The sequence below is a fragment of the Takifugu rubripes genome, chromosome 11, assembly GCF_901000725.2.
Source record: "Takifugu rubripes chromosome 11, fTakRub1.2, whole genome shotgun sequence".
Taxonomy (NCBI): Eukaryota; Metazoa; Chordata; class Actinopteri; order Tetraodontiformes; family Tetraodontidae; genus Takifugu; species Takifugu rubripes.
Genome location: NC_042295.1, coordinates 3,814,137 through 3,839,348, shown reverse-complemented (window position 1 = coordinate 3,839,348; position 25,212 = coordinate 3,814,137). Strand labels below are relative to the sequence as shown.

At 41.9% G+C, this 25,212-nt stretch overlaps 1 long non-coding RNA gene across 1 annotated transcript; it reads left to right on the top strand.

Moving 5' to 3' along the window:
• The first annotated feature begins 280 nt into the window (after positions 1-280).
• On the top strand, positions 281-1,225 carry LOC115251525 (uncharacterized). Its single transcript, XR_003890089.1, has 3 exons — positions 281-379; positions 464-510; positions 623-1,225. It is a non-coding gene; the product is annotated as an uncharacterized lncRNA (long non-coding RNA).
• Positions 1,226-25,212: the final 23,987 nt, after the last annotated feature.

Sequence of the window (25,212 nt, the reverse complement as noted above, 5' to 3'; positions counted from 1 at the left end):
GTCCCCATCAGCAGCCAGCAGTCAGTAACCAGCAGTGTCTATAGGCACAAGACGTAATACAAACTCTGCAGATCCCGCTGACAGAAGTGCATTCATTATGCAACCACATAAACCCATCAATGATTGGATGCAAGGAAGATCCAAAGGCGAGATGGGCCGTGGGTCCCCGCTGTAATCTCACTCAGAATGGCAGCAGTGACAGAATGAGTTTTCTCCCCGCTGCATAGTGAGACGGCTTTCTGAGTCTTTTTGATTTTCTCTCTTTCCAGATGATGTGTGGGGAAGGACTGTTCCCTTTTGTGTCAAGCCAGAGGACTTAAAAGCAAAGTTGGATTGGGATGTGTTTGGATTGTGTGAGACAGACTGAGAGAAAATGGAGGTATGTGGGTGGGTGGGGTGAGTACACAATGCATGAACAGCATTTGTGTTTATCTACAATACCCCATAAATGATATTTCCTCAGAAGAAGAATGTGTTGAAGACACTGAGCACTTGGAATTTAATGTTTAGGTCAGTATGCTTGATGCCACTTTCTAAAAACATACAGTAACTGAATTTATTGTAGGATGTCTTATTAGAAACCTCATGCAAAATGTCTTTTCCAATCTAACTTTGCTTTCAGAATTCCTGGATGTTACATGTCTGGGAGAGGAAACCCCAAACTGGGCAAAAGCGCTAAATCTCTGATCCTGGCTGGACATTTCCCCAAACCCTCATCAACCTTCACTGGCATCAAGTCAACTTGCGTATCACTTAAAATCCATAAGATCCTCCTGCTCAGCTACCAACGGCTCCCTGTTTTCCATGATGAAACCTCGAGCAGCACCAGGCGCAGATGGGAGGAGGCAGAGAGAGGAGAAGAACAGGCATGTGCAGCATATATGGAAATAATTTGTCATCCTGAAGGTGCAGAATATTTGGAAACAGAGCTTTCAGTGTCACAGCTATGACCCCAACCCTCTGCCCAGAAACCTCTGGACTGCTCTCCACACACTGGAGACATCTTCCTTTGTCATTCCTGATCTGCTCCTTCCTCACTGGCTCATCAAGGCCGGCATTCCTTAACTCCAGCTCTCCCTCCTGTACTCTAGGAATTCATTATTGAGGCTTCTGTGCTTGGTCTGCCGCGCTCAGCCTTGTCTCCTCTGCTGGACTAGAATTGGTTAATAAATCCCTTGAAAGAAAAACTCTTCATCGTTATGGTCTGCATTGGGGTGTGGATGGATTGTACTTTCTAGCATAAGCTCAACAGTTTGGAGAATGTTTAGAAAGGTTTGTGGTGGGAGGTTGGACATGAGGTGAGACTGGGGTACTCCTTAGACTTTTGCTTACCCTCATTTACTTACCTTTAATTACAAAAATGTCAATAACCACAAATGCCACAAGTGGTCAAGGTCACGTCCTTATTACTAATATAAAAAAATATATATCTTTCCTGAAATATTGACGTTATCTGCCCATTCATATTGTACAATTAGCATGTTTCTACACTTTAAACACTCGTGTCTCTGTTGTTTCGCTCAATATTTCTCTCAATTTGCAGAACAATGTGCGTAATGGCAAATCATCAGGAATAATAAGTTGTGGGATGTTTCTCTGTTGACATGTTTAATTTCGCTATCACAAGTCTTTCTTCTTTCCCCCTGACATATTTATTGACGTTTCTATAATTGGGACACGTCTCAGAGTCCAAATACCTGATAGATCGGACAAGTTCACACAACGTCGGCTGCAACTGATGTCTCCTAAATAAAGACATTATTGATTCCCTAACACATTCATGCTGCTACATCTGCAGAAGCCGGTTGATAAATGTGGTGGTGACAGACTACAGAAAGGTCTCTGGTTCTGACCTAAATGTGTTAATAAAGCCTAGGGGTCTGTGGGTCACTTGGGTCAGATGAAAAACAAATATAGAAGAGAAAATATGGAATCTACCCCTTAACTTTTGAGCTGCAGTGAGTCAGGTCCAATAGAAAGAAGGTCTCTGGCGTGTTTAGCAGCATGTTTTAATCTCAAAAACACAGATGTAAATCTGAGAAGCTGCTAAATTTACCACGTTTTATATAAACGAACTCCCAAGGGAGTTCCCCTTGAGTGCATGCGGAACAGAGGATTATTATATTTAACAATGGAAAAGTTCCTCTCTGCGCTCCAGTCTGCTATTGTTCTACTCAGTTGCATTTGTCTTGTACCTGTTTTTGTGTGCAATCCACTCCATCAGTGAAGCAAGATGTCAGAAGTCTGGAAGTCACTGTTTGTTCCTCCTGAGCAGCAGAGAACTGAAAGGAAGGAACGATTGCAACAATGCAAGGGAAATAATTGATACCCAGTTTAGACTGCCGGGGACGGAAACTTTGACAACATTAAGGGAAAGAAAATGTAAGTCTTTGTAAACATTAAGAAGAAGGCAACCGAAATAGAACAACAACAGCAACTGTGGAAAAAGCAAGTATGCTGTTCCTCGGTGAAGTTTTCTTTGCCAAAAGTATTTACAATTGAAAAAGTTCTAAAGTCTTTTTTATGTTTGCTGAGTCTGAGCATGTTTACTCACTATCTAGTTTATTATTTTACCTGAAAACTCCTTTAGCTAGCTCAAATTGAAATAAATGGAAATAAGTGGATCTTTGACCTGATTGTTCATTTTCAGTGAATTTTGGTGAATACTCTTGCGTGTTGTGCTGAATGAAAGCGTTCTGGCACAGAGAGAGAGATCAACAGACCTCTGTCGGCAAACAGCCAACTTCTCCCGTGCTAATGTCACTAACTGGATGAGCCCTGACCAGTTTTTTTTAAAAATCTTTCCTTACTTTACTTTATTAAGACACATTATTTGAGATGTCACATGCTAAGCATGATCTGAATTCCTCAGTTATTCCAATGCTGCCTTTATTTATTTGTATAGTAAGACTATTTTCAGAGCTATTCTTGGGATTTCTTGCTCTCCATCATCCGTCCTGCTCATATATCCCTCCTGCTTGGAAGCCCCTGAGCAGCAGATGGCTTGGCATCACCCCGGCAGCCCAGTGTCAGCTTGTTACTTTGGTTTACCAAGACAAGCCCTCAGCCCTGAATAAATATAGAAATGACAAACCAAAATGAGGCTTGAACGATTAAAAACCACCATTGAACTACAATTAAAGTGTCTTCTGAAGGATAGAAAGAATTTGAATGTGACAGAAAATGAAACCTTTTCTTTTTCTCCCCTTTTGCACAGTTGGTATAAAATGTTATAGCTCTCGCAACGTGTGGCATGATCTCTGTCAGTAGTTGTTTCCTTAGTTTTCATATTTTACATCTAAAAATAAAGTCAATATGCTGTTGTATGCGTGTTGTGTAGTTTCTGAACTCTTTTTCTTTAATAACCTCCACTCTTTAATCAAAGAAGCTCCCTCCTGCTCACCTGGATTGGAAACTACAATCATGTGCAATAACTGGAAGAGAGTATGATTTAATCCAGCCAACAGTCGTCACTGAACGCTGCACATACGTAAAGGAAGCTTTCATTAGTGTTTGCTGGTGCTTTGCCGAGTATCTATTTCAGAATTCTGAAGTCTTGTAGTTGTTAGATTCTTCTACGTGGAGTTGACACTTGCTCCTTATTGGCTGCAGATTGTGTCCTTGGACAGCCTGGTAACCCTTCCATGGTGACTGCTGGGACTCACTGCAACCATGATTGCAATAAAGTGCCAGTTAACAAACAATAAATGACTGAAAATCTTTTGAAAAGTCATTTGGAAAGCTTCAAGGCCAAACACTGACTAAAGTGAGTAAGTAAAAATAAACTTGTTCCCATGCAAAATAAAGTGGTTGTGGCAGAAGAAAATGCTGGGAATTTACTGAAGATCAACTTGTCTTTGGACATGGGAGCGCACTTAATGATGAGTTCTTTAATATTTGGTGGACATGCATGCGTGGCGGAGCCTGCTGAGTTCGTTGATTACACCACTCAAATAAGAAACAAACCTTTAAACCTCACACTTTCAAATTCTACTGCACACAAGTGTCTGTAATGATAATTAATCACAACTACCAATTAAACTATGCAGCAGAGACAACCTGATGAGTCAGTGCAAAAGTCAGTATTATTTTCTGAGATATCCCAATTACAAGTTCTGTTAAGCTGATTTTACTGACACAGCGTCACCTTTACAGTTGATACAGTCCTTTTTCAAAGTGTGAGTGACTTCAAATTGACTTGAGTCGCTTGACGTGTGTGTTTGAAATAAAAACATTGCATCAATCCTAACGCTGAAATAAGGAAACACTGGTGATGCAATATGAGAATGAGAACAAAATCATCTTAAGGGGAGATGCAGGCGGAGCTATAGAATGATATTCGGGAATTAGCATTGATCAGTGTTGATATGTAACGTGGGGTGCCTCCACTGGTTTGTTCCAGGCAATAAAATAATAGATAAAAAAGGGGGGAAAAGCTGGAGTCAATGACAGTAGTGGAAGATTAACCAAAACTAATTAAGACCTCTGGGTAATGATAGGAAAGGAAACACCAGCCGTCCTTTCGCTTCATAGTGTGAACTCCCTGAGCAGAATCTGCACCGAGGCTGCCTTTGTTCTTGCCCAGCGTCCCAGTCGTCGACTCAGCTGAACGACTTCTGTATATTCTGTAATTGCCCTGCTCCTACTCACTATGACAACAATGTGTTTCACTTACTGTGTTCATGTGTGTGCAATTCTCTGTCTCTCTGTCTCTCTCTCTCACTCCTGACTTCTCTGTTGTGAAGATTCTATAAAGCTTGCCAGAACATTGTGATGCATTGCCATGTTGACGGTCCCTTGCTGTCTTAAGGATGTCAGTGTTACAAATAAGGTGTTGCCACAATGTGTGTGTGTGTGTGTGTGTGTGTGTGGGGGGGGGGGCAAAGAAAAAAGAAAAACACTCTGGGATTCTGTTGATGTGAAGATCCTGCCAAGAATCATCGTAACTACATTATAACCTTAGCAGGGGAAAAAAGAAAAAATAGCTAAAATGCCTGAGCTGTACATATTTGCCAAGTAAAATATTAGTCAGGTTGCTGTGTTTATGACTGCATGATGATTTAATGGATTATATGTTGGTGGGTGGGTGGGCGACTGAGTGAGTGGTTGTGGATCAGAGCAAGGTCTTCTTTAATCAGGACACATTCATGCATAAACCCTCTCATAAGCAACCTGGATCCAAACAGCTTTGAAGTCGTCAGTGATCTTCACTAGTCATCAATTTGTGAATGCTCATCCTTTGGAAACTGCCTTGCCCCAGTGCACCCTGGGAATTGATAGAGGCTATTTCCTATCTTTGCTTTGGGTGTGCATGGCAATGCCTGGGGCACCACAGATGGAAAAATGCTTACATCAGGCAAATGAACTGGAATGTCTTAGTCTGATTTCTCTGGTGCATGGACGTTATACACATGCGTATTCTATGTGCAAATCTGTCACAAAAACATTAAATAAGTTTGAAATATGTCCCTCAAAAACTATAATACCACAGTGTATTAAACTCCAGGCTGGAATCTATGCGGTGAACCGAGAACAGGACTTTGCTCCCAATATAACATCATTTCTGCCATTCAAACTATGATAGAAACGAAAGGGGATGGGGAATTACCACTTTACCGCTGATGATTTGGATTCCCTGACACCCCATTATGTGAGCTGAGCTGACTCGTCCAACCCCAAAAAAGGGCTTTTTTTTCCACGCAGCCCTTTCTTTGACTGGCCTAATGAACCAACTTCCCATTCAGGTCTTGTCGACTCCAAATGCCACCTTTTCTGTGATCTAATGTCACATTTCCATGTTCAAACGTCAGTGTTTAGTTTGAATTTTACATGCTAATAGTGTGTGAGGACTAATTAGAGAGAGACCAGATGTCATAAGTTATTGTTATTCATCAACTGCCGTAACCATTGATATTCTAATTATTCAGGATAAGATCTGAATTTCAAATGTGACATTAAATCATCAGTGATGCTAATATTGAACACAGTTTAGAACTTTTAGCTCAAAGGACTATTATGTTCCAAATGTTAGCTCTGCAGCTAACTGGGTGGGACACATAATGACCATCCAGCTTCCCCATCAAAGACACCAGTTTAGTGGACATTGTATCAGCGTCTGTGAGACTTCAGATGTTATCACTGAATTGATGTCTCTAAAGGGTTTGTGTTGAAATCCAAATGGAAGAAATACTTCCAAACCTCCTTAGCTTCTTGTGGATGTTACTTTTCTTACTGTTATTGAAGACCAAATGCATCAGCAGTTGTATTTCACTGCATAACAGCAACATCAAGTGTGACAAGATGTGCAAGGAAAACAAAAAATGGCGGCAAAGCAGTCCCAATCTTTCCAATCATGCATTGGTACGGTGATGAGGAGCACTCATCCTCTGTTCCCTTCAAATCAAACATATTGACACATTTTCTGGTGTTGCATTTATTTGTTTTTCTTCCCTTGTCTGTTGTTACGGAACCCCGGCTGCCTCTGGTTGAGACCGCAACTACCTTCAATAATGCATAACTTAGAACTCTGTGGAGAGATGCTGAACAACAAATATTCCGGGGGCTTGTATAGATCAAATCTGGCAACCAGAAGCTCCTGTCATGACCAATTAGAAATGCTTTGTGACTCAAGAACCCCCTCACAGGCATGAGGCATCTGTACCTGTGGCCACTGTCAGTCATGAGACAAAACCACGCCGGTTAACTCTGTGTGGAAATGGGTGTGTTGCTGCCTGGAGTACAAGCGTGGTTCTAAAGCATCCCATGAATATTTTACAATACTTTCATTAAGGCTGCATGTAATTACTGCATTTACCCATGATGCTTGACTAAGCTTCAGTGAGAAGAGGTGAGGAGGAGGAGGAGCACGGAAGGCTTGAATTAGTTTTGCCCTCAACCAAAACAAATTAATAGAATGGTTCAAAATTCCTTTAAATGCTTTGATCACTAAGTAATGCAAGTGTTCATATTTTGTAGTTTACTTGCGAGCGCGCTGCTGTGTTATTAGACTTCTCCAAAATAATAAAAAAAATTAAATAAAAGGCTCCGCTGCAAAAGAGAGCGGAGTTATGTTTTTTTTTCTTCTTTTTTTTTTTCCTGGCTTTTCACTTCAATGAGCTCCAAGTCTGCCCGTGGTAATGCGGCTATTTTATGAGCCTTCGCTGAACCTCCAGAAAGTTTATGGACTGGAAATAAACTCCTGATGAAAAAACATGTGGGTCCCTCTTTCCTTCAGTGAGGAATCTGTTTTCTGTTTTTCTCATTGGAGATGTCACAATTTTTTATCTCGGTATAGATAGCGCGTCGTAAAAACTGTGCTGAGATGCAATTTGTGTTTGGTTTTTTTGTTTTTTATAATGGAAACCAATTCAGTCTACATCCATTTTATTTAACTGACCTCCTTGCTCATTAGAGTACAAAACAGCATTAACAAGATTAGTTCCTGAGGGGAATATTGAATCACATACCTGAGATACTGGCTTAGCAAATTGCCCCTGTGCTGTGAGTTTAGGATGGAAGGGGGGGGGGGAACTGGGGTGCTGAATGAGTGCAGGGATAATCATAAATTGATTTCCAGAATTGGGGAAAAACTTTGAGTTCAAGTGCAAACCAGCTCACCCCATTAGAATCTCAAAGGTTTCTTGTACCTCCTGGATGCAGTCTTTGTTTATAGACTCCAACCCCTGAGCATTTATTTATTTGTATTTTCTAAACACTTTTGCATTTATAATTCCCTCGACATTTATAGGGGCACTGTTATCGTCATCTAACTAATCTGCTCTTTTGGCTCTGTCTGCCCTTTTCATTTGGTGATTGCTTTGAGAGAAACAGCCCCCGTGTGGATCAAACAAGGCCCAATGTCCACAGCGTCCTGTCTGATAGTGTCGAGATTTTGTTCCCAAACTTTCCAGCCTATTCATGATCATGATCTGATATCTGGTTGCTCTGGGAGCAACAGCATCAAAAGGAAGTTGACACCAGCCGAGTAAGTGTCTGCATTTGGTTGCCACAGTGCTCAATCAAGCACTGTCAATAGATCCGCAGGTCCATCAACCGTAATTTGCAATTTTCTCTCTTGCGGCACATTGAACATAGAGGTCACTGGTCCTCTGGAACCATACACCAGCTGCAGCCATCCAATCACCTCGCCTCATTCCGTTACGCAGACAGCTTTCTATTATCGTACAGTCGAAAAAGTGATTCCCTAAAATTAAAATGCGGTCTTCATCTCACAAGGTTATTTGAGGCCTGTGGTTGAGCTGGGGTAGCCATGATGTAGAGCCATGCAGCCATGCATGCAGCTACCCATGTAAGCATTTGCTGAGCACACACAACCGGGTGGTGGCATGACCCCTATCAGACCCTGACAGACTAATTACAGCTCCAGCGATGGGAACGCATTGATTTCAAGATAAATCTTAGCACACCTGTGTGCTGAATCCATCTCAGTCCTTCTTAATGGCTTGAGGAAAATGCTTCATTAAGGCTCATTACAATAAGATGTAACATTAAGCATTAATTAGCTTACCATTTTGGATTGTCAGGTATACTGTCAGACAAGAGCAAAATGTATTTTAATAAGCAGCAAAAAGGATAGATTTCCTACTGAAATCCAGGATGATTTGGGGAGATAATGTGAGTTTGCCTATGGCAGCATAGAGCCAGCAGCAACCCTCAGAAACAAACCCCATTATTTAAAATTTAATTTGTTGGGTTTTAGCTCTTTTCCTACGTTTTAGCAACATTTAGACAGTCGACAGGGAAGAACTAACAAAGTTCTGCAAATACTGTACGACCCAGATCTGCCAGGTAAGGCAAGATGGCTAACACCAAGCTAGCTTCAGACCGTCTGAAGGGAATGCTCCCATGACTGTAATGAGCTCTGAAATTCCATTATGGCCAGAGATGCCAGGGATCCTTTCCACCAAGTTCCTCCCCTTAACTCTTGAAGTAGAGGACATAGATGAGTACAACGTGAATTCTGACAGCTGAGTTGAGGGATGTGGGGCACAAAGCTCTGAGAGATTGGAAGCTGAGAGCGACACTCATGACGGCGAGGATCATGAATCACGCGGAGCACAGTTATTTCAGGAGTGAGAGCCCAGGCGCAGAGCGGTGGTGGATTTATTTTTTAAATTTATGAGAAACATCTTTTCATTTGAAGATAAACGATATTATATTGCATCATCTGCCTCAGATAAATATTGGTGCAATGCACAGAAATGCCGGAAAAGCTCAAACTATATGTACGATTTTACCCTCATAATATGAATCTCTGTCAGTTGAAAACTCAAGCTTCATGGATGAATTTACCACGTCATTTATCCTGTAATTCAGCAATACTGCTGCTCTACAAGACAGTGAGGGGACAGAAAGAAAGATTTATTTCATCTCTGAAATGTAAAGTTAGAGGAATTATTTTAACAGCCTGCAAATTAAGATTAGGGGCTGATGTTTTCTGATAATCCGCTACAAGAAAAAAATGATGGATCCAAGGTAAATAACCTGATTCAGCCTTCTACACCAGCTGGTGGGAACAGAACACAGAGGCAGAACACAGCTCTCCCAATCAGGTCATTCCCTGGTTACCACACACATTTAAATACACATTCTATTTACTCAATTTTTCGACTCCCTCCATCAACGTTCTGGCAGTCACACTCGACCCTCCTTAACAACTGTGGCATCCCTCCTCCCTCCACCTCTATCAGCCTTAGGCCCGTGGGTGGTTCAAATAATTTGCTTAATTTGTTGCAATTCACTCTCAGGACATGGATCAAAGAACTGTTAAATTGCACTGACGTGGCAGCATCTCGGAGTGACTGAGACCGAGAAGGAGGAGAGAGGGAGAGGTAAGCCTCCAGCTAAAGGAGGAGACTTCTACCAGCCCCGCTGCCACCGCACACATTTGTGTGTGTGTGTGTGTGTGTGTGTGTGTGTATCTGTACAGACACCTACTCACTCCACTCACAGGCCAAGTCTTGTTGCTGTGTGGATGCTGCTGATAGCAGCTCCAGCCAAGAGAGATAAAATGTCAATAGACATCAGAGCACCACTCCACTTGGCTGTTTACTGATATGAACATTGAGTGATTAGCCATTGCGGGGTAGTGTTGTGGTGGAATTAAAATTACGGCTTTAGCCACAGAATGATGTAAACTTTTTGGATCCGTTTCCAGATCCGCTCGCGGGCACAGTGCCCCAAACCAAGACAAACACCAACGCTACACTCAAACTACTGATCAGCACTATTTCTGTTCACTTTTTGGTCCCATTCGCCACCAATGCTAATTAATTAGCTGCATGAAACATCAACTCGCCACAGTGTACAATTATGAAAAAGACCATTAGAATGATGCAATTAGCCAAAGGAGTCCGGTGAGAGATACACGCAATCAAAGTGTGAAAAGAGGAGTGAAGGCAATGTAGCACAAGGAGGGGGGGGTGGGGGAAAAAGCAGATGCTGCAAAAGAAATAAAAAGAATCTTCAAAGGGAGCGATGAGGTTGAGAGACCCAGGAGAGCAGGAGCTGCGGGAGCATTTGCCTTCTTAGGCATAAATGTGACAGTGCTCCTCGTGGAGCAGGGAAGGCATAAATAACCAATGGGCAGCAGGGGATAGTCTTGTTCTTCACTTTTGTCATTTTCTCACACCCCTCTGTTTTACTTTTTTCACCATACGGAGGTGTAAGAAAAATGAAGCACCCGTTTAAAAAAAGCCATCTGATTCATCTATTGTACGTACATGTATATGTAAGCTATAACAGATAAGACATGATAATCAATCAATCAATTAATCTTTATTTATTTAGCATCTGTTACAATCAAAATTGTTTCTAGGCACTTTGCAGAATCCCAGGGCCTGACCCCCAACAAGCAACAGTGGCAAGGAAACCTCCCCTTTAACAGGAAGAAACCTTGAGCAGGTCCAGGCTCATGTGGGGGACCCTCCTGCTGATGGCCGGCTGGGTAGAGAGAGGAGAGGAGAGGAGAGGAGAGGAGAGGAGAGGAGAGGAGAGGAGAGGAGAGGAGAGGAGAGGAGAGGAGAGGAGAGGAGAGGAGAGGAGAGGAGAGGCCTGTCAGGTGATCATGTTTCTGGACCCAGGCAGCCTCGGCCTATAGCAGCATAACTAAGATGTTAACCTAATAATTAGACGACCCCCTAAGTATGATAATTTGTCTGTCTAGGATAATAACTGGAACTACAGAATTAGTGATAATAAGCTTTTCCAAAGAGGTAGGCTTTAAGTCTAATCTTAAAAGTAGAGATGGAAGAGAGATAATGTATATATATATATTTGTGTTCCAGAAGACTAGCTCACCAGGGTTCAGGACCATGGACAGAGACAGATTGCTGCGACTTGAGAACTGTGAGGACGAGAGCGCATCCTTGGAGACGAAATGGGGTCTTGGAACATTGGCAGGGGGAACATAAAGTCTCAAAACATGGAATAAAAAAAGGAAGGACAAGTTTGTTGTTGTGACAATAGGACTTAATTAAGGTTAATCATTTCTTCGCCTTTTCATTTTTTGTAATTTTTTATTAAAAAGCAAAACAAGAACCAAAGAAAGCAATAATAACAACAACAATGATAATAATAAAAAGAATAATAGTAAATATAATTGAATGATTTTACCTTGACAAGTCACAAATGCATTTGGGGTGGATGAGTTGGTGCCTCTTAAATGACCTTACATATAAATGTGAATGGGTGTTTGTGTCTATACATTAGCTCTGAGACACTGTCCAGGGATAAAGCTGTAGAAGATGGATGTGAGACTGGTGGTTAGAAAATATTCAGGCTTTTCATCAGCAACTCAGGTAAAAACATGAATGTCACAACTGCTTTTACTGTTTTATTTAAACAATAATGACAACCATTTTTCTTATTGTTTGTAACAGAAAAAAGAACTATCCATTGTTTGCTGAAGAGCAACCTGAAGGGAAGCAGAGCTCACAGACTGACCTTCAAACAGATCGGCATTGTCCATCTACTACAATTGTGTTTGCTATAATGCTCCATTGCTTTGAAAATAACATTTGTCTATATCCTTGGATGTTCAATACAGTTAATATCTAAGTGAATAAGAATCATTCTGTTGTTTATAGGCACAATGGGTCTCATGATTGGTTGTTAACCAGCCTAAATGTGGACAGGCTTGCCATTATGTTCGCTGGCAGATTTCCATGGACATGTTAGTGCACGCAGGAAGTGATGGGAAGGCTTCCTATCCAGGAGAAGGAAAAATGAAGCACAGATGGCTGAATAATTTCTTTCAGAAGCGACAAGAACATAAGCTGACATTTGAGAGAGGTGGTAGGAGTGCACAGGTGGACTGGGACAGGAAGTGGAGCTGGAGGTCGCAGAGATGAACATGTTGAGGGGCTCTTTGGGAGTGATGTGGATGATAGGATCAGGAATGAGTCCATCAGAGGAACATAGGAGGATTTGGGGTATAAAAAAAAAGCAAGGAATGGCTAGACTGAGATTGTTTGGACATGTCCAGAGGAGGGACAATGACTGTATCAGTAAGATTATGCTAGAAGGAGATTAATGGATGGAGGGGAAAAAGGACATGAAGTTAGTTAATGTGAGAGATGAAGATAAAGAGGACAGACTTAGATGGAGACAACTGACAATATTCCAATATCTATAAGAATTGTAATTTAAATTACATTTTAATAAGTAGAACAAGCTATAAATGTCCCAACAATGACTGACATCATAAAGGGTCTTTTTGAATGTGTGCAGTTGTGTAATATCGTTGTACATTAGCATACTGTATTAATTATGAAGAGGTGCTGAAAATGGTCCTTTTTATGATGGTAGGAATTGAATATATGCCTGCCTCTTACATATTTCTCTAAATAAAGCATCTGGGTAAATTTAGTAATTGTCATTTGGCAAGTTTGGACACTTCCATGCTTGGATTTTAGAAAATACTCCATAAATATGCAAAATATATCTGAAAGCATTTCCTCTCTGTTGTTGCTGCTTCTCTTTTGTCTTATTGTATCTGCTTGTTTCTTTTGTTGCTTGTTTTGCTGTGCTTTCAGTTTGCCCCTCCCGCTTCTTTTTTAGCCTGTCCTTCATTCAGTCTTTAGCAGAAAGAGCCCAGTTTCTTTCATGCATCCACTCTTCTATTGTGCGCTTCAATAAGCCTTTCTCGTCAACTCCATTGTTTGTCATATGTTTGAACCAAACTGCATGCATTCATCCCTTGCATTTTCATTATTTCCAGCATTTGAGTGACTTATTTACCCAAACATTTGCCAAAGAAGCCACGCCAAGATTTCTAGTCAGAGCTCTCCATCGGAGTTATTTTCAACATCAGCAAGTTAACAAACTTGCATGTATATAATGGGCACATATACAGTTCTGCTCAGATTATATATGATTATCATATGTATAGAATGGAACATCAGCACCTTTTAGTTTGGTAAACCGTCAAATCCATATGATTTCCTATAGAAACAACATTTTTGCTCTTTCTATAGGAGAACAAAAATAACTCACATAACTCTCACCTAATATACATTAAATATGAGCAAATGTAGCTGTATGGAATCAGGTTGCTGAGACAGCCAAGTTTGCTATTCAGTTATATTCTAAATGTCTCCAGGAAGACGTGCCTGCTGGCATGAGGGAGGTAGGCATTAGCAAGATGGTGGGACTCAGCAAGGAGCTTGGATGAGGTGGGAGACACACTGCAGCAGAAGATCCCTTGGAGAGATCTCTGGTCAGCTGGCAGCTAACATGTTAGCATTCTGGTCCAAGCTGTCTACGACCCTTCCAACAAACGTCCTTACTTATGGCAAGTCTGAGACACCCTTACCTTTTAATTCTTTGTGTTGGACACATAGGCAATTTGGTTTGCACATATCTGAGATGTTTCAATGGCGTACTTCCGTCTTCTAAGAAATCTGCCTGCCTGATCCACTTGAAGAGGCTCGCTGCAGCAATCTCCTCAACTACCCCAAAGTCTTGGCTGCTCAAGGCAGCTGCTGAAATTGTACCCACAGCAATTCACTCCATTAAACACAAACCCAGGAAGAGCATGCATGGCGTGTACTCAATATGTCTTCCGGTTTCAGGATTTTCAGCCTGCCCTGTAAAACTACCTATGATGCTTTAAATGGCCTCCCTCCATCCTTAAAGCCAGACAAGCTGCCACCACACCTTCTGCCTAACTTTTGTTTCCTAAACTTTGTTTAATGATCATTCTTGTATTGACTGGTTGAGCCAGGGAGGACATCGTCCCCTTCTTTCTGACCAGTGAGAAACTCCGCTCCAGACTCGGAAAACAGCTGACGGTCCCTGATCACATCATTCACACTAGACCAGACTTGATCATGTTCTCAGATTCCACCAAACTACTTTGACATGGAAAGATCACACGGAAGAAGCCCACGAGAGGAATCTTATCCAATTATGGGAGCTGTTCGAGCAGTATAGACAAGGCCCGGCAGGATCTGTAGCCATCCCGATGTTGAAAGCCCTGAAATCCCACTTGCCAAAGAAATGAAGATGCTTCCCCACACACAAGATGCTTCCTTGAGAAGTATCATGAAACCTCATCAGATAGTTCTACTTTTGTGGACTATAATGGACTTTTATGCTGTTATTAATCACTTACTATTATCAATGATCTCACTATCTAAGTCCTGAATGTATTTTCAGTGAAGTTTAAAACATGAGAGACAAGAAGAAAAGGTCAAAAAGAAGTTGATAAGGCTAAAAAAAATACTGATGTTCAATATTGGCTTTTTTTTCCAGATATACTGATATTGTTCAACTTTTAATTTTCCGACACTGATATCGGTTCACCGCCGCATGTGAAGCGGCTGGGATGAAAATCAGCACCTCCAAATCAGAGGCCATGGTTCTCAACCGGAAAAAGGTGGAGTGCCTTCTCCGGGTCAAGGAGGAGCAGGACATTGACAGGCGGATCGGTGCGGCATCCGCAGTAATGCGGACTCTGCACCGGTCCGTAGTGGTGAAGAGAGAGCTGAGCCGAAAGGTCTCAATTTACCGGTCGATCTTCGTTCCACGGGTACAAGCGGCCGAAATGAGCTTCCTCCGTAGGGCGGCTGGGCTCTCCCTTAGAGATAGGGTGAGAAGCTCTGCCATCCGGGAGAAGCTCGGAGTAGAGCCGCTGCTCTTCCGCGTTGAGAGGAGCCAGATGAGGTGGCTTGGGCATCTAGTTAGGATGCCCCCTGGACGCCTCCCTGGTGCGGTGTTCAGGGCATGTCCCTCCAGTAGGAGACCCCCGGGAAGACCCAGGACACGTTGGAGAGACTATGTCTCTCGACTGGTCTGGGAACGCCTGGGGATCCTTCCGGATGAGCTGGAAGAAGTAGCTGGGGAGAGGGAAGTCTGGGCTTCTCTTCTTAGGCTGCTGCCCCCGCGACCCGACCCCGGATAAGCGGTAGAGAATGGATGGATGGATGGATGATATCAACTGCTACCAATATAAATGGTGCTTTCCCTCTAAGAAACTAAATCATTAACAGAGTTGTGCCAAACATAAATATCTCTAAAGCTATACATCGCATCATTCATATTTTGACATTTTGAGTGAGAAGAGAAGTAGCTAAAGAGTTTGACGCATAATACGTGCATAGTGTTTAAAAATTGTGTCATTGAAAACCCATCCATCATCTCCGTAAGCTTATCTGGCCCCCAGATGGTGGGGGCAGCAGTCTAAGTAGGGACACCAAGACTTCCCTCTCTCTGGACACTTTCTCGAGCATTTCAGGGAGGATTCCAAGGCCTCATGTTCCATCCTTGCCTCACTGGTGAACAAGACCCCAAGGTACTTAAACTCCACTTGAGGCAGGAGCTCTCACCTGATCCATTGTGGCCCTGGACTCATCCCAGCTGCTCCATACTCGGCTACCAGCCCCTGTGAGTGCTGTACGTCCCCTCCCGAAGGAGCCAGCAAGGTGACAATGTCTGCGGAACGCAGTGATGAAAACCATTAGTTCCTGAACCAGAATCCCTTTCGGCCCCTGGCTGTACCTAGAAATCATGTCAATAAAAATAATGAACCTGAGTCAGTCTACAATGAGAAACTTACCGGACCATCATGGTCTGACAGATTTGTGCTCAGTATATCTTTGTGTTGGTTTCTCTCAGTGTGCTCTCTCTCTCCTCTACCATACCTCACTCTACCTGACCTGATTACCCTCGTGTCCTCCACTTGTGTCTAACTGTTTCCGCTGCTTCTGTCAGCTATTTAAACCCACCGTGGGCCTTTGACAGATTGTCTTCTCTCACGCAGATTTCTAGAGTTTAGTTCTTGCATTATTTCTCAGGTGGTTTTCTTGTGTTTATGACACTAATTATACTGTAGTTGGACCTTCATCTGTGTTTGAGTACTGTTTGAAATCATAACACGGTCCTTTACACTGAAAATGTTGATGTATTTTTTGCTTCTGGTCATATTGTGCCAATGGATTTGTTTTTAATCTGCTTGGTTTGACAATAATGTCATATTTTTGTCTGAAATCCTTGGATTCCTCCACAGGAAGTGGTGAAAGCATTATGTTTGCGTGCCAAAAAGTGGCATTTGTTTAGTTTTACAGTATGTGTTCAGCGTGTCTTTGATGCCTCTGAAAGATTGATTTCTTTTTAGTTTTTTTTTTTTTTTTTTTGCTCATTAAGTAAACAAGATGAGGAATCTGCAGATGCATTCTTAGCCAAGCTTTAATGTGTCCATATTGGAGGGTATTTCTGCATTAATCAAAGCTGTTTTAGCCAACTGAGAAATTCAGTCATTGATTTTTTTTCTTCTGTTTTGCTCTATTGCGTCAAACAGACAAGATTTAAGTGCTGCCGCTGAATTTTCTTTAAAATGCAATACATTTCACAAAAATGTTTACTAAAATTAGCATCTGCTCTTTCTGTTTTGATATTATATCGCATAAGATCAGGCTGAATAAATACATCATTGCATAAACTGTGCTGAAATATATCAAACGTAAATAACTGGCTGTTGCGATGTACTGAGGACACAACCAGCTTGGTGCCATGGCAAACAAAAGGCATTAAATCAGCTATAAATATTTATTTTAACAAAAACAGGCAATAAGCAAGCACGGCCATGAGATGTGAATGTCAGGAAATCAGTAGTGGAAGGATGGATGAGCCATTCTGTGTGTGCGTGTGTGTGTGTGTGTGTGAGAGCGCGTGTGTGTGTGTGTGTAAAAGGTGAAGGAAACACAAAAGGGTACCAAGACCACATCTGAGGGGAGATTTCTGCAGAGTGAGAGTGTGTGTGAGAGAGAGAAAGACAGAAAGAAGGAAGATTTATCCTCTGGTAACTCCTGGGTCCAGGTGACGCCACAGGGCAAAGTGATTTGTGGCCCAACCCACAAACGAATGTTCTATCAGAGAGACTCTCCAAACAGCATAAGGAATCACACGGCTAATAAGCTACAGTGATAGATATGAAATAATGTACAGGACTGTCTGTTTATGTTTATGATGCAGACATATTAATCTATACAGTGAAATCAACTAAAGAAAGGATATGTTGGGTTTTTATTCATTGTTCCTTTCAGAACTATTCTGAGCATTCTTCAAACTATCATGAGATAAATATGAGGATTTCAAGAGTAAATGATTAAAATACTATCATCATGTTAACACTGCTGTCCTCAAAATCCCTGGTTCTCAACCATGTCAATTAAAGATGCCCCAAAGAGGACATCTAACCGTCCTCACAATTTAATGAGTCTCGTCTTCCATTTAGAGTTTAGACACAACAAAGACTCTTTTCCGAATTAGTCACAGTTGTCTGTAATTCTGCCTAATGTTGTAATAGGCATACAAAATCCCCCCTCAATCTCCCTCCAGCTTTCTATTCTTCACATGCAGCAGAATTCTGAGATCTGGATCGCAGAGCGACATTTGTTGGCTAAAAGTCTGGATTTGGACCTGAAAGATCTCCAAAGAGATTGTTGTTTTGGAGATCATCTGTGTCTGGTGGAAAGTTGTGGAAAAGTCAAAAGTTGCAGTCAGTCAGAGACGTGGATCCAGGGAGGCGGATAATGGAGCCAGTTAAAATGTTCACCCTGAAAACAGTCATAAAACCTTCAGAGCATCTGAGCCTCAATACTCAAGTGACAAATTTGTTGATAAGCCGCTCCAGGATTGACTTTATTTACCTCCTCAGTTTTGGGCCCATTTTGCACATTCTTATCTTTGTGACTTTGACTATGTTCATAAAAGTGTCATTTATCGGGCCTCGGTGGCATCCGTCCAAGCTGCAGATGACAATTGCTGTCAGGATCTGACGCTGCTATCACTTCAAGTGAGCCAAGTGGGAGCGGCTTTAGACAACACGGAGCGAGGTTGTTTAGCGCGAGGAGAGCAACCGGTCGTTAGACGCTCAATCAGGAAGGGACAGAAGGCCTTGTCGGTCTCTGGGGGTCACAAAGATGCCTCCATCTGCCACTCTGAAGCAGATGTAGACAGAGTCTCCCTGGGAACAACTATGGGATAAAATTCCACGTAGCAAGATGAGAGTGGCTGTTAATAAGGATCGGAGGGGTTTTCATACGCGAGTCACAGTATAATGGGCCGGCAAGGAAGGGGGCAAGAATATAAATGTGGCTTGGCGGTATGTTAATGCCTGGGGGGAAGTTGGAACCAATAAAGGAGAGCATGTCGGTTATGAATAAAAACACTTCCAGTCTGCTTAAAACCTGAAACAAAAAAAGCCCACAGGTGCAGATTTACATCTATTCCTGACTATCTGATATTTTGTGAGATTTGCGCATGTTCTTGATGTATCACGCCGATTGTCTCCTCCATAAAGTTGTAACTTCCAAGTGTAGAGCTGGTGTAGCGGGAGAGGCCACGACACAGGAACGTCTAGATTATTTACTGACCCCAACCAAGGAAAAGGATGAAATAATGATGTTGCATCTGTTTAAGCAACAACTTTGTGTAATTATGCTGGAACGAATGTGGGAGAAGAAAAGCAAAGCAGCCACAGCCACAGCTAAATTTGCACACATTTGTTTCCCTGTCTGCTGCCATTCAAATGGGGCCATTTAAGATAAAGAGCTTTCACAGTATTCCCTTTAGCTAAAGCTGCTGAACACAAGGACTTGGAGGAGCAGAACTGCTTGTCTCTGCACACAACGCAGATCAGACTATGATGACGATGCGTATGACTGGACTTTTTCACCGTCGGGGTTTCGATGCAGGATTTCTCTCCGCACTTTAAACCTAAATCAGTCGTGTATGACGGCAGAAGTTTAATTATGAATACCTCAATGCAGCATGTCCCAGAACCCTCCAGACAGCATCAACAGACAGAACAAAGAGCTACAGAATGACACGCGGTGCAGCTGGCAGTGCCGCCACAGCGACACTTGAAAACGCTGATGAAAACGTCTTGAGACACCGCATTAGGAGGCCGTCCTGGCTTGTCAACAGAGCTTTAATTGCCCCCATCAGGTTCAAACTGCTGGGGGTCTCTCTGCTGTGTATGCTTATTTTGATTGTTTTTTGTCCTACCCTCCCTACCTCTGGCTTCAATCCCTCCCTCCTTCTCCTGCCTACCTCCCTTAACCCTAATTAACGTGTCTCCTCTGTGTCCCTGCTCTCCTTCTTGTACATTTAAACCCACTTCTCCTTCCCTCCAGTTCCAGGCTGTTTCTTTTGCAGCGTTTCCCCCGTGTCCTGATCTTCACGTTAGATCAGTATTGTTTGGATTATTGATCTGAATCTCTGGATTCTGCTGGGTTAGATTTGTTTGGCCGATTGGACTGTCAACTGCTGCCAACTCTTACATAAAACATTAAAACTTCCCCACCGTCTGTCCAGGGTGACATAAAATCTGCGTAGTCTTGTTTGTCACGCTTTATATGTCACCTGTCCTCAGTGATGGAACCTATATGCTGGACGCAGACATAGACACGTGCGAACACGTGCACTAAATGTGAATCGTCTGAGCTTCCACACGTTCTGTGAAAACACGCACACCTGAAAACAATGACCATTTTTCAGTTGAAAATAACGACAAAAGAGGACGCTCAAGACAAGTTTTAGGTTATCTGCCTAAATACTTGTGCTTGCACCCAAAAGAAAGGTCCAGATTTGTAGTTTTTATTCCAGATGAGTATCACTTCTGAGAAGCAGAAAGTTTCAACGATAATGCTTTTTAAAATGCCTTTCATTGAAATGTGAGTGCTGCCCGTGTGCGGGTTAGGGTTAGGGAATCATGTAATACAGTCGTCAATGACAGCACGTGAAAGCTGCTGAAAACATATCTGCAATTCAGCTTTTAGATCACCAAGGATTACATCCCAATTCTCCTGTGTGTGTGTGTGTGTGTGTGTGTGTGTGTGTGTGTGTGTGTGTGTGTGTGTGTGAAATTTGTAACCTTTTCTGCGTTTGAAAGGAACTAGTAAAAGCTCTGCATTGTACCAACAACTGACTGACATGTAATTTTAGAATTCTGCCCCATATTGAGACCACTACAATAGCATGATAACAACAGCCTCAATCATCAGAAATCATCTCCTGGGAAAATATTTTAAAAGTTTTCAGTTGAACCGAAACTAGAATCGCAGGGAAGCAGTGTAGGCAAATATTCCTTGAAAACTCCCTGAGGCGATATCGTCCCATAGAACCTTGTGAGCCAATGGGAGATAAAAATGAAACATTCAGAGAGTATTAACAAAATATTAAATGGGAGATTTAAACAAGCTTTAGATTCAAATACATTCTGCTACTGCGTGGTGTCGATTAAGCTAAGTTGCACTGACCCGTGCAGGAATGTGTCAACCCTCAAATTCTGATCCTCGGGACTCTTTCAAAAGCTCGCCTGTTCCGACTTTCAGATACTGTACATTGCGTTTTTTTATAGACTTTCCCAAAGAATTTTTGTGACTCACTTCATGCGGCGCTCATGTTTAGCATAGTCAGGGATTCTTTTGAGTGTTCAGGGACACTAGGGGGGGATTTTGATATGTGTGGTTACGCTGAGGGCGTCGAACCCGCAGAGCTTTAACCGCTGGGCTGCTTTTGTCTTGATTTTAAATGAAGGGCACCGACTCGGAATGTGCATGTCGGGGTGGAGCAAGGCCAGGTACAGTAACAAAGACTTCTTTTCAGAGGCAACGCTGATGCAGGTTTTTTTCTCCATAAAAGATGAGATTCAGGACTGCACGAGTGAGGGCAAGGAAGAGTGGTGAGGCAGAAAAGAAGGAAAACACCTCCTGCAGAAGTCCTCATCTCCCGCAAGCCCTCAGCCTTCTGTCTGGATCCCAGAAATTAATTTCTCCCCGACATTTAAAAGGAAGGGAGAAATGTCCTGGGATTTAAATACATTATTGAGACAATGAATGCAACATTTCCTATAGTCTGTGTCATTTGTATATGAAAGGATACAAAAGCCAGTGAGAGGGAGAGGGATGGAAAAATGATGAATTTATGTAAAAGATGAGATCCAGAAAAAGAATATAATGATGTTTTGGGGTTTTTTCTTCTTCTTTTTTAATTAGGTTCCCTACTGTTTTGGTTTTACAGAGGACCCCACAATTATATCCTGATAATTGTTTTGGAAACTTTCCACCATGCCCGATGACAAAGTTTTATCAAGCTACAGTATGTCGTCTTCTTGCCGAGGCATGTCTGCCGGAGATTCAATTATTTAACCATTAGTAGGAGGTGATGCGTTTTGTCAGCCAGGAAGTTGTGAGCGCTGCTGACTTTTGTTGTACTTGGAGCATCCACGACAGGCACGGTGCTTAATTCCCAATGCAAAGGAAAGAGGAGAATGTTTGACTGTCTCACCCAAGGGCAACACGCTCACGTTGCCTGACTGCAAACCTACTGAGACCCGCAATAAAGACAGAGGGCAACACTTGCAGCTGAGAAAAGGAAGTCGCACTGTACTACTCAAGGAGCATGAAAAAAACATTTCCGATGCCTTATTAATGAAGGAACAACTGGTCCACTGGATTTAATGAAGGAGAGAGAAGACATTTAATAAAAGGAGGGGAATAAAGTGGAGGGAAAAGTAAAGTAAATATCTGAGGAGGATAACAATGCGGTAAAATATGAGCGCAGACAGAAAAAAGGAAAGACAGGAAGATTAATAGAAGAAAGCAAGCATGCGTGAACGTGTTGTTTAGAATCTGTCTTTGTCACACGAGCTGCAGAATAGAAGATGGATTGTGCTTCTTCATGTTCTCACCGAAGCCGAAGTATAAATAAATCTGCAATAATACTGAATATCAATGCGCCTCTCCTGCTTTATTATATAAGTCACAAGAGTAATCCAAGCCAAGGAAAAACAAGCGTACATAGTTAACACACCAAGGTGACATACTTAACACAATGATCGCTTTTGGGAAAAATGGAAAAATCTCAGCTATCTGCCAAACAAAACTAACAGATGCAGTTGCATGATTTCACTTCGGCGATACATTCAATTCCACTTGCTAGATCCTTTCATATTTTAAACCTGACGACGCAGAAATATTTCTCATCTCTGTGTTTTAAGCTGGCGTCGAAGCGTTTGGCTGCATCCCGAAAACATGTTGACGAAAAACCAAAACACAATTAGAAAAAATGTTCTTCCATCCATCTCCATTCTAAATCTCCCAATCCATCTCTAATCTGATTTTTTTTTTTGAACCAATGATGTATTTTCTAGCCCTCTTAGTCACAGAGTAGAGCCCAATTTGTAATCCTGTTTCTTTTCTTGACGGTGTCAAAGAGACAGACGTGTATCTGTGCATGCTGCTGGGCCAGTCAATGAGCCATTGATTTTGGGAATGCTGCGTATCTCTCACATGCCTTCATGATGAATGGGCCCCCGTCTTCAACAGAAGGAAACAACAAAACAACACCAGTCTACAACATGGCGCTTTTGCAACTTTATAAAGTCCCCATACGGCTTTTTCATGATTAAAACAAAACACACGTGCGCTTCTTTGATGGGTTCTTTTTTACTTCCTAAAACATTAGAGTTATTCTACAGTCCTTTTCAACTGTGAAACTCCGCATTAGCATTTTCTGTCTGTACTGAAGCATATTGGCATGTTTGATGTGACATTTGCATTTGATCAGTCAGAAAACAACGTCTGTTTTTACAAAACAGGGTCCTAATGAATGTGTCCTTCAACTTCAAAAAACCTCTAGTTTTATATTTTAATCATGAAGTTTACAGGTGGATTTTACTTGTACCTGTATATGCATTTTAAAATACAACTTTTATATATTTTATGAAATCCTTTTCGAGACAGCACCGGCAGCCCATTTTTGATGCGAACAGGCACAAAGATCAACGTGAGCTCAGCCCAAAATAGTACGCAGGCTGGTTGAGAAAGCTGCTATTTAATAGAATGCTCCCTAAATGTGTTATAATGATCTGAAAGGATGGGTTAACAGCACCAATTCCTCCTCATTGCCCTGCACCAGCCACATTAGTCTAAGTGCCTTGATCATCCAAGTGCAAATCCTCTGGGAGGAAACTGTAGTGGCAAAGATGTGGTGCCACATTCCTCCTTGCATCATATCAAACCCCCATTTCACAGCTGACTAACCTGATGGAAAGTAATAGTGGTACTAGGGAAATGAAGAAGTGACATGGCCAATCATTTTCATTACGTGTCTGTAACCTTGTCCTGTTTGCTAATTAATTTGCTACTCGCAGATACATGTGTCCCCCTCCTCCCAGGTCATTTTCAAGCATATATTATTTTATCAGAAGACTGCAGATTATTGTAAACTCAGCTGCAGCACTTGGAACAAGAGAGTTATTTCTTTATTTCATATATTATTTCATTCAACGGGGTTGCAATTAAATGTACATGTGGACTTTCAACTTTGTTAATGGGCCATCCTGTGATAACAACAATAATAATTGAATCTATTTGATATCTGCTTCCTCTTTCACTCATTTCTAACCAGGGTCACATGTGGGTTGTCTCTGCAGTCAGGAGTTCACAAGAGACACGTCCATCACAGGACACCCAGCCCTCACTGCTGCCTCAGAGTTAATGGTCATAAATGTCTCCGTGGTGATTTACAGCTTAAATCGCAGCGAATTAAAGATTCAGGTGATTGACAGAAATATACAGCAGTATATACCCTTTAAATGAAACAGTAAGTGGATTTATCATTAAAAACTTTTTTTCTATTAAAATCCTAAATAACTCATTTAAGAAAAGAATGTCTTCAAAAACTTGAGCACTTTGAAGGGTTTCTCCAGTGAATGGGTCTTAACAACACGATTCATGCCATGTAGGCAGTTAATTAAATAAGCCAAAAAGCTTAATTACTATCCTTTTATCGTCAAAAATGCACACTGTGTTATTTATAAAAATCTACTTAAATTGTCTTGATGGGCTACAATTTTAGAACTAAGTTTAAAAAAGTAGCAACTTTTTAGAAGTAACCGTTGGTAATAATTGTTTAAAGCATCGGTCTTCTTGACAGCAAGACATGAAACAAAAGGGAAAGGGCCCGGAGCTTTGCTGAAAAATTAGTATCAGCAATGAAAAAACTGTCAACAAGAGTCCACACCCCAAAGGCGTGAGAGATGACAGATGATGAAATTAATGTGGAAAAAACAAGAATTCAGAACTCCAAGAATTCGTCTCTTGTTCGACTTTTCAGTCAGACGTTGTGTCCCTTCTGTGTGTTTTAGCTCATATTCAAGCTGCAGCCGACAGTCAAACTACAGCAACATCTGCAAAATAACAGAAAAAAACAGAAGTGGAACAATATGTTGGACACTTAACAGAATTTAGGCTGATGACAGTACAACCCCAAATCAATCGCACATCCAAATTGTGGTTGTCTAAGTGGGACAGACAACTCTGGGATCGTTCCACTCTCCTTGTCCTTTCCTGATTCTTCCTGAATTTTGCCTTTGCCACTTGTTGCCTCAGGTGGTGCAGTTCCTCCAGGATGACACATCCATACACACAACAGAAAGTTTGCACAGTCAGGAAAATGTCAGCAACGAGGACAGGATGAAAGGAGACAGGCAAGTAGACCAGGAGGCGTGAAGAAGGCCAAAGAAGGGCAACAATCCAACAGCAGGATCTATCTGTCCTGCAGGGAGGATCAAAAGGAGCAGTGCCAAGGTTCCTACTAATTGACCTCCAGTAGGTTAGTGCTGTGTATTAGCCAGACAAGACCAGGATGGGAAAGACAGATGTGTCTCCACTGTGACCATGT